This window comes from Thunnus maccoyii, chromosome 18 (genome assembly GCF_910596095.1).
Source record: "Thunnus maccoyii chromosome 18, fThuMac1.1, whole genome shotgun sequence".
NCBI lineage: Eukaryota > Metazoa > Chordata > Actinopteri > Scombriformes > Scombridae > Thunnus > Thunnus maccoyii.
The window spans coordinates 9,564,892-9,577,844 of NC_056550.1; the positions used below are offsets into that span (position 1 = coordinate 9,564,892).

The following is a 12,953-nucleotide window of genomic DNA, read 5'->3' on the forward strand; positions in this document are numbered from 1 at the left end:
ACACAGGGTCATCACTGAGACTACCATTTAACACAAAACACTAATTTTGTCATAATTTCAAATATAAAATTAAGTATTAAAATTCAAGTAGGAAAATGTCAATAAGGAACTACCATTATATCAGCAACCACCCGACCACATAACTGGCTGATATCTGGCATAATAAAAGGCCAGTCCTAGTACAGTGTGACACTTCCACAATGTTTGAGCCTGACCAGTGTTACATTATTGAGGATGATACTGATATTGATATTCTTTTTAACATAAACATGTGACCTAGACCCAGACTTATTTATTAAAGAATTGTAACCAAGATAAGTACCAAGTGGAACTAGTTACAGTTGAAAATTAAACTTGTCAGTGCTCTCTGGGACACAAACTACTGTATTTAATGGTCTCACCCCTTCTAAATTACCTCAAACTTATGTAGGATTTCTGTACTGCAACTTACTGTTAATTATCATCTGACACCGAGACCAGAATATCTGTGCTAAGATAAAATCAGCAAATAATATTGTCTGTGCTGATGTATCTGTTTTTATGTCAATTTGCATAATAATCTAATCCAGTACATGTGTAGTTATGTGGCTATTATGCCAATATTCAAAGAGAAATAACTCAACACGATGAGCTACATAATGAGAACCAGTATGTGTCAAAGTTATCATGCTAAATAACACAATTCTTACAAAAAACAAACAAAAAACAAAATCTTGAAAATGAAAAACTGAATTCATAACCAATAAAACATCCTTACTCAAATCAATACAGTCAGGGGTTTTCCTGCTACAGCCTTACTTGCACTCTGGTAGCTTGTTGTGGATAATATTAGCTAATGTTAGCAAACTTTAGATAGAAACTGCTATCGTTACACAAAAATGTAACTGTTTTTTAACAGAGTAAAACAAAAAGTAAACATACAGTACCTAGCTAGGAGTAAATGGAAATTCAATGTGTCATCCTGTAATTGTAATTTATGGCCACAGTGGTCGCTGTTTAGCAAGTCACATGGTTTTGCTAAAATCTAACTTTAATTTTTTTTTACTGTATATACTGTTGTAGGCTACGTATATAGTTTTTTAAAATTTATTTATCCAATCAAGTTTTGCCAATTTACATTTTGCTGAACAGTATTAATATTGCAGTATTCCAGTGGAAATTACTGTGACAACACCATAGACTGTATAAAAATAATGGATGTGGCCACCGTGATGTCACTCATTGGTTTGTGGACTCCTGTTTGCCTCGAGTTTGGCATTTTGACCATTGCCATCTTGGTTTTTTGGAGACAGAAGTGATGAAAACTGACTATATTTGGACAAGTGTGGAGCTGGGAAGGAGTTCTCCAGGAGCAATTATGCTAACATAATCAGAGCAGCCTTAACCACTAAACATTTTAGGCCTGTAAATGTATATATTATATTATTGTGTGCTGCAGTCTTTTTCAGGTCTGTATTTATTCATATGGACAGAAAGAAAATAAAATTAATTTACATCCTTTCTTGTCTGCCTCTCTCTCTCTCTCTCTCTCTCTCTCTCACACACACACACACACACACACACACACACACAGTCGTGTTTCCATCACTTCAGGGGACATTACATTTCCTCAAGACTTATCCTAACCGTCATCATAACCACTACTTGCCTAACCCTAACCTTAACATTAAACATTAAACTAACCTTAACTTTAAACCAAGTCTTCACCCTAAAATTAATGATTTACATTAAGGGGACTTGCTTTTTGTCCCCACAAGGAAGGCGAGTCCCCACAACATGACTGTGTAAACAGATTTACATACCCACAACATGAGGAATACCTGGTCCACACACACACACACATGCACACAGGGTAATATGTCCTCAGCTGCTCTGTCAGCCTTGTTGAGACGGCAGGTTGTCTAATTGAGTGACTTGATTGGTCTCGTATGTGTCTGCTCACCCATACAACCTCATTTATCACTACTGGGACAAAAAATAAAGGGAGGAGGGATGATGTGAGAAGCAGATACAGTACAGTTTCTGGAACACTCTCAACTGACAAGCTGACAGCGCGTGTATGTGTTGGAGTAGAAATGAGCAGGTAAAGACAGAAGAGAAGGAAGGAGACGAGTTGAGAGTGAGGAGTGAGGGAACAAAGGAGGTAAGTCGGGAGAGGAGGATTAAACTGTGAAGTATAGAGGTGATGTTCTTTAATCTGTCAGTGGAAGATAGTGGGAGAGAGAGAATAAGAAGGGATGGTGGGAAGACAAAAGGAAGGGAGGGAAAGAAGATGAGAAAGAGGCAGGTAGGGAAGTGGGGAGGGAGAGTCTGTCGTATTTAAAAAAAACTAAAGAACAAGAAGAAAAGAAGGACGGGGATCACTGAGTGAGTTAGAAAATGCAGAGAAAATGTAGATAGAGAGAAAAGAGGAGAAGAAATAAAGGGATTTCAATTAGCCTGTTTTAAACGCTTGCTGCTCGCTGCCTGCGCTAGCGTTTGCTGATTGACAGCTCATGAGGAGCGTTCTGCCACATGGGCCTCACCCACTCACTCTCTCTCTCTCTCCCTAACACGCTCACACACTTTGTAAAATGTCCTGAGCTGCTCTCCTTTCTTTCCTGGTAACAACTGCTGACAGAACATGTCGATCTCAGCCGCCAACATTTCCCTTTGTTTTCTTTCTCTCGTGTTTTCACCCTTCTTCCTCTCATTCTCCCTTCCTTTTCTTTTCTTTCTGCCTTTCGCATCTTCCTCCTACTCATCTTTCTCTTCCTCTAACCATTTCCGCTTGTCCTCTCCCCATCACTCTTCCTCCTCCTCCTCCTCTTCTACCTTCCAGCACCTCATCTCTTCTTCTTTTCCTCCTTCACCTTCTCCAAACCTCTTTACCTATACGCCACCCCCACCCTCCCATCCTCCTGGCTTCGTCATTTTGCTCCCTACTCTTGCCATTTATCTTCCACTCAGTCACCTCCCACGCTCCTTTCAAAATCTCCTCCTCCTCCTCGTTCTTCAAAATTCAATCCCAGCCAAGTGTTTTAGATGAAATTTGATGTGACTAATCGCCCAAAAACCTGTGCAGAATTTGCAAAAATCTATGAAATTACTTGCAGGTTTTGACAACAAAGAAGTGATGAAAAATAGCAATGAAAATGTTTTATATTTGGTGTGATCAACTACTGAAAGGTTCAGTACTGTTGCTTCAAAAGGTATCTTTCTCAGAAAGATACCTGCTGTTTCTCCAGGGAATAAACAAGAGTCTACAGCCATGCAGGCAGCTCTGTGAGTCTGTATTTACATGCTCACAATGATAATGTGAGCATGTTGATGTTTAGCAGATGTTAAAGTTGAGCCTGGTAGGAATCTCATCAAATATAAACCAAAGTATTGTATAAACAGAAATTGTGACCTGATTATGGTGCTAGACAAAAGGTCAGGGGGTCAAAGTTGAGATATTTCACTGAATAATTGAAAATTTTGACTTCCTTGAGGATCCTCAAGGGATCTCAATTATCTGTAGCAAATTCAGTGGCAATCCATCCGACAGTTTTCGAGATATTTCATTCTGAATGATAAATGTCAACCTCATGGAAAAGTCAGAGTGACTCTGCAGAAAAAATCATGGAAGTTTCTCGATAGTTGTTGAGATATTTCTGACTGACTTTACCATCCCTGGAAGCATGGCATAGCTAAAAACCAAGCATGCTTGCGTGTACTTATTCCCAAGTGCAAGGATGAAAGCATTAAACAACAATAGCTGCCTGACACAAAAGCACAAAAACAACAGGGACAATTTCTGAAAGCCTCTACATTCAGGATTCATTTTAATTGTTGTAACATTCTATTATATATATGTGTGGAAACAGAGCAGTTGTCCCCAGTTTAGGAAATAAAGAACGATTGAACTTTATGGGGCCAGGACTGAAACACTAAATCAGCAGCAGAAACAGACAGAAAGCGGAGATACAAAGATCTACAGTTTGTGACTCCTTGGATCCTGACTGGGGCAGAGCGATCAATTCAAATTGCTGTTTGAAATTCATAGAGTTAATGGGACAGATTATTCATGGGCTCCTTAGATCTTAAATCATGTTTTACTTCCACTTCCAAGACCTTGACTTGAAGAGGATCTTTCATTTTCTTCTGTTTCTTCTCTGAGTCCAAATGATTTCACTCACTTTTTGCATCACTCTCCTTCTCTTTTTCTTTATCTCACTCCTCTACACACACCTGTGTGAGGGGAAACCCCAGGACTGTTCCACCATCTGTAACTGCTCAGCACTACTGCAGTGTAGTGAACACACACATACACACACACACACACGCACACACACACATACACTGACACACACACGCGCAAATGTAGTATTGTTACAAATTCAAAAGCAAAAATACTGTTAGAAGTAACAGCAGACATTGGTGACATCATTTGTCTCCTGCATACGCTGTGTCATCACACACACAAACACACTCACACACACACACACATATACACACAAACACACACACAGCTGCTTCCCACTGCCAACATTTCTCACGAACACCCTTTTGCGTGTGTGTATATGTGAGCAGAAACATAATTACAAAAGCTAGCAGCACACATGAACAACACACACACTCACACACACACACACACACACACACACAGGCACACACACAGATAGGATGTGATCAATAGCTATTGATCTGCCACCTTTGGCTTGTCTTGGCAGCGCTTCATGTTAGACATAAAAATGTCCACACCCGCCAGATAGAGACATATGGCACACACACACACAGACACACACACACACACACACACACACACATGAACATCATTTAAAACACACACCCACTCATGAATTTTATTTCATTTCTATATTATGGATAGTGCAAATCAAACACCATAAAATAGACATTTCATGCACAGTAGCCTATAATAACTTGGATCAGTGAAGTTATACTAATGCACTAGGGCGCGCGCCCGCACACACACACACACACACACACACACACACACACACACACACAGATTCCTCCATCGCCTCACCTCTGTAGCACATAGTTAGCCACAGCAGCTCCAGCACCTGACCCCCGAACTCACACACGTCCAATCCCAGCATGGTGCCTCTCCACGGGGCTGCACTCTGTGCGATGGCTGGCCGAAGAAGAACCAGAGAACCAGGGAACCTCCACAGGTAGCAACAAAGTAGCAGAGCAGCAACGGATTATAGAGGAGAGCATCCACAAAAGTCTTAGATTGGAGAGAAAGGGGTCAGGCGAGCATCTCCTCCCCGGAGGATTATTTTTTAAAAAAGGTTTGAGGAAAAGGTTTGAGGAAAAGGACTGGTGTGAGAGAGACAGAGGCAGAGAGGCAGGGAGGGTATCCTTGGGTGTGGGTGTGGATGAGATGGGGATGTGTGTGAGCTAGAGAGAGAGAGAGAGAGAGAGAGAGAGATAGGGGTGGAGGGAGGGAGGGAGGGTAAGGGAGAAGCAGCAGACACCAGAAGCAGCCGGCTTTCGGCACTTCTTCCTCTTCTTCTCCTCTTTTTGTAAAGTAGAGCTCAGTGACAAAAAAAGGAAGAAATCTGAAGGCTACAATGCTAACTCACAGCTGCTTTTTTGCATGCAGCAGGGATGCTGGAAGCGAACGGTGGCAAGCAGACGCTGGTTTAGCCGGCAGAGCTGATTGCAGCAGCATGTGTGTGTGTGTGTGTGTATGTATGTGTGTGTGTGCTACTCAGACGCTGGCTATCGATTCGCAGACGAGCAGTGAACCCCCCCCCCCCTCAAACCCCCCACCCCGCCCTCCCCTGCATCCCTGCCTCTCCTCCCCTCCCCTCCTCTCCTCGTGCCTCTGTCATCAGCCCAGAGACTGCAATGAGCTCATCCTTTAACCCCCCCTCCTCACCCTCCCTCTTTCTCTCTCTCTCCTCTCTGCCTCCCCTCCTCTCTTTCTCCACACCTCATTCCCTCTCACGCACCCTCCAACTCTTTCTTTCTTTTATTCCCCTCTTCGTTTTTCATCACTTCTATGCATTCTCATGTGGTGTCCACTCCCTCCCTCCACCTATTCATCACTCTGTCACGCCATCTCTCTCTCTCTCTCTCTCTCTCTGTCTCTATTTATCTTATCCCCCACCCCTTCTTCTTCATCTTCCTCTTTATCTCCCTCTCTGTCTTTTAGTGACCACACCCTGTCAGCAATATGCTTCATTCATGACTCTCACTCTGTCTTTTTTTCCCATCATCATTTTGTCTTTTTTTCATTCATCCCATCTTCTCTGTTTGTCTCCCCTCCCTCTCTCTCTCTCTCTCTCTCTCTCTCTCTCTCTCTCTCTCTCTCTCTCTTTTATTCCTTTCTCTTCTGATACCCCTGAAGCAATGAGAGAGGCTTGTAGTACTAAAAGGGGGTTGCTTCTCCCACTTGACAATCAGACACATAGACTCCCTTTCACACACGTCTGCTCACACATGTATTCCCTCATTAATCTGTCATTCAGAGGTTGTCCAGCTGTCATGTTATGGGAGACAACTTCTCTCTTTTTCTGTCAAGATCTGGCAAACCTTTGCATGATATTATTTTACATAATTACATGCAGAAATCAGGATATAACTTGGTAGCAGTCAATTCAGTATTTAGTCAAAAACTGTGGAGTAACGTGGGATTTGAGCAAAATTCCTAAAATGATTTTCCCTGAATTATACCACCTAAAAATGTGCATACAGTATTTGACTTAAAGAGCCATTTCAGATGAATTCATCGTAAGAACTGTAAGCTGACCCTGATTTGTTTTCCACAATTAAATCCATGTCTAAACTCAAGACACAGACTGACACAGCGCAGGTTTTTATTAGTGAGATGAGCCATTTGTGTGCGCCCGTGGGGTCGGAAGGAAAATGAAAATTAGCGTTGAGGGAAGTGAGAGTGAGGGTAGATAAAAACACTGAGGCAGAGGAGAGACTGAGTCGAGCTCGTATCCTGATACAAACTCAATTCTGAGATAGTTTGCTTTACTTTCTTGCCAACAAAAACAGAAAGCTCATATTGGAACAGCCAGACAGAGAGAGGATGAAGTTTGAACTAGAGCTAGACCAATATATCTGGGTCAATACTGCGCTTTCATTGAATATCAGATGTCAGACACTGCTGATCATATAAATGTTTCTGATTCTGTTTCTGGTATTTTCAGAACTCTTGAGGAAACATCCTCAAATAATTAACATGTAAAATCAGTAAGAACGTGTAATTACTTTCATAAAAATGGAAGAAACTAAATGAATATTGGCACAGAATATCAACTATTAATAGCTTGGCTCTAAAAATACTGACACTGGTATTGTCTCTCAACTGCTCATATTGTCTTGTCCTTTTCTGGAATAAACTACAACATCCGTGCCAATCTTCACTGACCCCGGTTAGTATTTGGCACCATGTCAAGCATCTATTGAATGTATTGAAAGAGACATGAAAATATACAGTTTAGGGGAGTTAATATCAACATATCCGATATGTGTGCTTGAGAAATCCCATTACATATTGCACAAAGCATTCCCAGCTGCCTACAATGACAGACAATCTTAATTTACACAACTAAGGATAATCTATAAGATGAAACATACAAAAGAAAAACTGAATCTACCCAAACACGTATTGTGAAGCCAAAATAAGGTTTCAGGATAAATGTGTAATTTCAACATTTCACATCATATATTGAGGTGGTTCCCTCCATAAAAAAATCCCTTTGAAACCTCACTGTACAAATCCATTACTTTAAAATGGTTAATGACTGTGAAAATGTATTTAATATCACTGTGTTGCCCTACCTACCACATCTGTCAGTGTCAGCAGTGAGTCTCTCTCCTGTCTGTCCTAAAGCAAGCAGAGCTATAAACCCATTATATTTATATTGCTTTATGAAAATATAAATCAGAAGCAGTAGTGGTCCCTGGTGGGGTGAGTGCCGTCTATAAAATGTGTGCTTGAACATGGCAGCCATGGATGATGTCATAAAGAGTGTCACGGTGTAAGGGCCCCCCCAGGGTTTGACCATGCATAACCACATTTTTCCTCCAACTGGAAAAAACCTGATAAAATGCTCAGTAAGCTCTGGCCGAGTACAACCCTGCTGAGCTGAGTATAATCTTCATAGCATGAAAATAATAGCTAATAATGATAGAAAATAATGACAGATAATAATAACAGTCCATCAACCATCGGTTTCAGTTAACAAGAGGAGTTTACAGTCATGCTAGCAGCTCTGTGAGGCTCTGTGGTACTTTGTACAGCAGAGTATCATTAGTTCTACATATATTTGGTCAAATTCAAAATATTAGACAAACTAAAATTATATTATAGAGCTAGAACGCTAGATGATAAAGTCAGGGCATCACCAAAGTTGTTACAATTCATCCTGATGGGAGACATGAATATGTGCCTCAAACGTCACAGCAATTGATCCGATACTTGTCAAGACATTTCACTCAAAGCCACAAACGTGAACTTCATGATGGCGCCAAAGGAAAAGTCAGATGATCACCAAAATCAGTGGGATTCATCGGATGAGGACCATGAATGTCTGTACAAAATTTCATCACAGTCCATCCAATAGTTGTTGAGATATTTCAGTCTGGCCGTCAAGTTTAAACAAAACTTAAGGTTAGATTGCATTTAACACAATTAAATATAAATATATGCAGCCTTAAATTAAAGAACACTTGATTAATTTCAGTGTGTTGGAATTCAATTTTCATGCTTCTCTGTATTTTAATCTGATCAGATGTGACAGTGGGAAAATGATACATTTGTCAGATAATAATTTACATTAATTTAAACACATGGAACAACCCATTTAAAGCTCCTGATGTCTAACTGCAGTAGAGTAACATAATATCCCACCTGGTTAAATTAGGTTATGCCACAACTTACTCTGGAAGTAACAACTGTGTGACGCTACTAGGACAGCAAATACTCCTAGTAATCTCGTTGTTTATGAAATCACAGTCAGAAGTTATTTAAAGGAAAAGGTCTCCTATCATCTCAGTAAGGTTCATGCGTGTTGCTGACGATGAGGAAAACCAACACAGTAACACACCTCAAATTTAATTCACAGACTGATATCACACGGATTTGCAAGTGTAATCTGCATTGATTTGGCAAGTTATTCCATTAAGCCACGGGTACATGAGCTCTAGTAATTGCTTTCTCTCTCAAACACACACACACACACACACATTTTGGCACATACAGTATGTAAGCTATACACTTGGGGTGAGCGTATGAGCAATGTCTAAATGGTTTTCTTACAGCATATTGGGTGGGGAGCATTTATCTCTGCTTAGTGTGGAAAGAATAACCTGACTCATTTGGAGCCCATTCATCCATAACCACCTGATTTAGTCAGACTGAGAATGACTGAATAACCCAGGGGCTAATTTTCTGAGGGAGTGAATAATAATTTAATGTGGTAAAGGTAGTCTCTGGGCAACGAAGAATGAATAAACACAAAGATGTTTGTCAAGCGGTGATTGAATAAGTATGGAGGTAATCAGTGGTGGTAATCAAGTTTGTCAGGGGATGAAGGAATGAGTAAGAGGCTTTTTTGACAGGTGATGAGTGAATATTATGTGAAAAGTATTTGTCTCCATTCATCAAAGGGAGAAGAAGGGTTTCAGAGGGTAGTAATAGCAATGGTGGGACACATCACCGCATGTATATTATCATTATAAGACTGCATATGCTGTAACTACACACACAGTCCAATCTAACAATGCACTATTGATTTGTTTTTCTTCTTTTCACTTATATTTTGTACTCATATGTTGGCATGAATGAATACAAACCTAAACTTAGGTGCATACATTTTTACATAAAATACCATATAAACAGTTAACATACTGTAGCAAGGTACCTGCCAGGTGAAACCTCATATTAACATTAGATAAACTTTTAAACTTTCTCAAAACAACATTGAAAGCATATTAGGAAGGATCTCTTATCTGTCAGCGTGAACAGGAGGGATGATTACAGCAAGAAAAACCTCTTTCAATGATCATATGGGCACCTGACTGTTGTTTTAAGACAAACTTGAAAAACTGTGAACCCATCCTTTAATTACTGAACTGTCTGTAATGTCAGAAAATGCTCATCACAACATCCAAAAGCACAAGTTGATGTCTTCAAATTGCTTGTCCGGCTAACAGTCCAAACACAAAGTTAAAGTAATGTAAACCAAAGAAAAATTGCTACTCTTCACATTTGAGAAGCTGGAACCGGTAAATATTTGGCATTTTTGCTTAATAAATGACTTATTGATTGTTAAAACTTTAAATATTCTGTCAATCAATTAATCAACTAATTATTTCAGCATTGGTCTGGATACACATACTGTATTACATAAAGCACTATCACACACATATCATGTCATGCACTTTCTATGTTGTAACAAAACTGTAGGCTTATTTTCTGCTCATTTTCTGATATTTCCTAAATGGCCCAGCAACAATGACATGTAGGAGGACAAGAAAGAGTTGCTATATTCTGGATGAAAAATGCTGCCAAGAAATATAAATGGACAGTTTTTTGAAATGTATCTTCATAAAGCCAATGCTTTACCAATCAGTTCATAGCTTCATCATACAACATACAAACAGTCATGAATTCAAAAGTTATCACAGCATAATTACTCTTTGGTTTTATCATTTCTAAATCTGTTATTTGTAATTGATTTTACCTTTTCAGATGAAGGTGTGAAACTTTTCTCAGAACTCGTACTGCCTCAGAGGTCCCGTAGCTCATGTGTGAACACAGACAGACGGCTTATATCCCCTGACAGTCGACAGCAGGCCCAACCCTCTCTGGCCTCAGGTCAGACTTCCACTGTGTCTTCTTTGCTGCAAAAACACAGTGGAGTTACAGCTTCTGGCAATATTCTAGAAATCAGGGAAAGCCCAGAATAATATTTAGTCTACCCTCATTAATATATAATGGACTGGACAAAATATTATAAAACACATCTCAGAACAATGCAGTGAGATTCAACAACCCTCAAACTACAGCAAAGGATTTCAGCAACTTATAATGAAGAGAGTCTTCTGATAAAAGTGGATTTTCACAGATTTTAAAGAAGATTCTGGTTTTTCTAGTTCATCGGGCAAGTCGTTCCAGAGTTGAGATGCCCTGAAAGCAAAAGCTTTGTTAAGTCTTCATTCTTCCCATGAGTACAATCATTGCTATTTGAGGACCTTAGACTGTGTTCAGGTTGATAATGTGAGATTGACACATAGATATAATCTGGATCCAGGCCATGAAGTGCTTTAAAAGTAGAGAGTAGCATCTTAAAATTAGAGTAATATGTTTTTGTTAGGAGTCCATATGATGCACACATTGGAATTAATTATATGTGTAATTTACACCATTTAAGAGACTGATATATAGTGTTAAAGACAGGTGACGTCAGTGCCCACTGATTTTAATCATTTATTGATTATCAGACCAAGACTTCATTTTGCTCCTGTTGACCTTATTCACAGCATTTGGCCATGGGGGTAACTTACATAGTGAGTTTATCTTCAAATCACTGACAGGTGAATCAAATACATTGATTTTTATTCTGTATATGTCACTCAGATTATTAAAAACTTGTATTCTTAAGAAGGCAATGTGCTGAAACATTGATTCGGTAAGCTATTACACAAGTAAATGCTTGTGTGAAGATAACAAGGCAAACAAACAGCTGTTCTTCAGGCTAAAACATCAAAAACAGCAGCAGACTTGTAACTTCATAATGAAGCTACCTGACCTCATGGTTGTCTGGGAGAGTGGAGGAGTCATTTTACTTTGTAACAGACTTGCCCTGTGCTGTTTCAACACCTGAACGGTTCTGTCCATTACCAAGCATTTTAACAGTAGGTTGCCCACAAACACCAGGCTGTTCTTCATTCTCCTTTTTTTCCAGATAGTTGATTAATGGTCTCCAGGCGGTCTTCTAGTACTGCCTGGATGCTCATTTCTCCGTTCTTTTTGTAGATTTTCTTGTTCTGGTGTATCCGGCTGTTCTGGTCAGCACAGATGATTTGGATAATTGCGTGCTACCTTTGAGGTATGAGCAAGACATGTGGCTTAGTGTTGGCTAAATGAGGAGTGGGTCTGTGTTGAGTAAATGGTTGGGGACTTACTGAGGGCCGTTTCAGTACATTTCAGTACTCTAGGCCATACATCCACTTGTAATCTGTGCTTCACTTACACTATAACGGCAACCATGATGAAGGCACAGAGATATATAGAGATATAGTTGGAAGATCTGACTCTAACTGAGGACGGTCTTCCCTCGTCGGCAGCGGTATTTGAACACACCTTCAGGGCATCTGCAATGTGATAAAAGTTATTATATGCTTCATAAATCCAGATAGATACTTAGAAGCTTTTATCCATTTCAGGCATTGCTCACATGGAAATAAACTTTACATGTTACATATATTTATGACAAATACATGTAACATTTACAATTTGGGGGTTAAGTTTATACACTTTCCCATGATTTGGGGTTCACCCTCCTGACTGCATGAGACGAGATGAGATGAGAGTTGGATTGACTAATCAGCCAAACAAAACTGTGGTTAGTGTGTGGATAAACACACTGATGGAGTCAAAGCATGCAAGAAAGTTCTGTTTGTACAAGCAGTTTTACTTTTAGGTGCAACATCAATGGACTACCACTTATAAGCAATATTAACTTAAATTCATGCATGTTATGTTTAAAAATGGAACAGCTGATGTTTGAAAATGGAGTAAGTGTCTCCCCACAACGCAGAGTGTTTTCATCTAACCCTTTTCTGACATCTAGTGGAGACTGGGGGAAGAGAATTAAGGGGTAGGCAGGTGTATGTGTGTGTGTGTGTGTGTGAGAGAGAGAGAGATGGGATTGTGCTCACATATATTTCTTTTTTTTGTGCTATAGATGATTTTGGGTCCATGAAGCACAAGCATTCTG

General features: G+C 39.8%; 1 protein-coding gene across 1 annotated transcript in view; it reads right to left on the bottom strand.

Moving 5' to 3' along the window:
• The window catches only part of arhgdig (Rho GDP dissociation inhibitor (GDI) gamma), a 33,401-nt gene extending 21,125 nt beyond the window's left edge, over positions 1–12,276 (bottom strand). The window contains exons 1-2 of the mRNA XM_042393048.1: positions 12,207–12,276; positions 10,695–10,854 (exon numbers count right to left, since the gene is read on the bottom strand). The gene's annotated coding sequence lies outside the window, so the exon portion shown is untranslated. The remainder of the gene's footprint in view (positions 1–10,694; positions 10,855–12,206) is intronic.
• Positions 12,277–12,953: the final 677 nt, after the last annotated feature.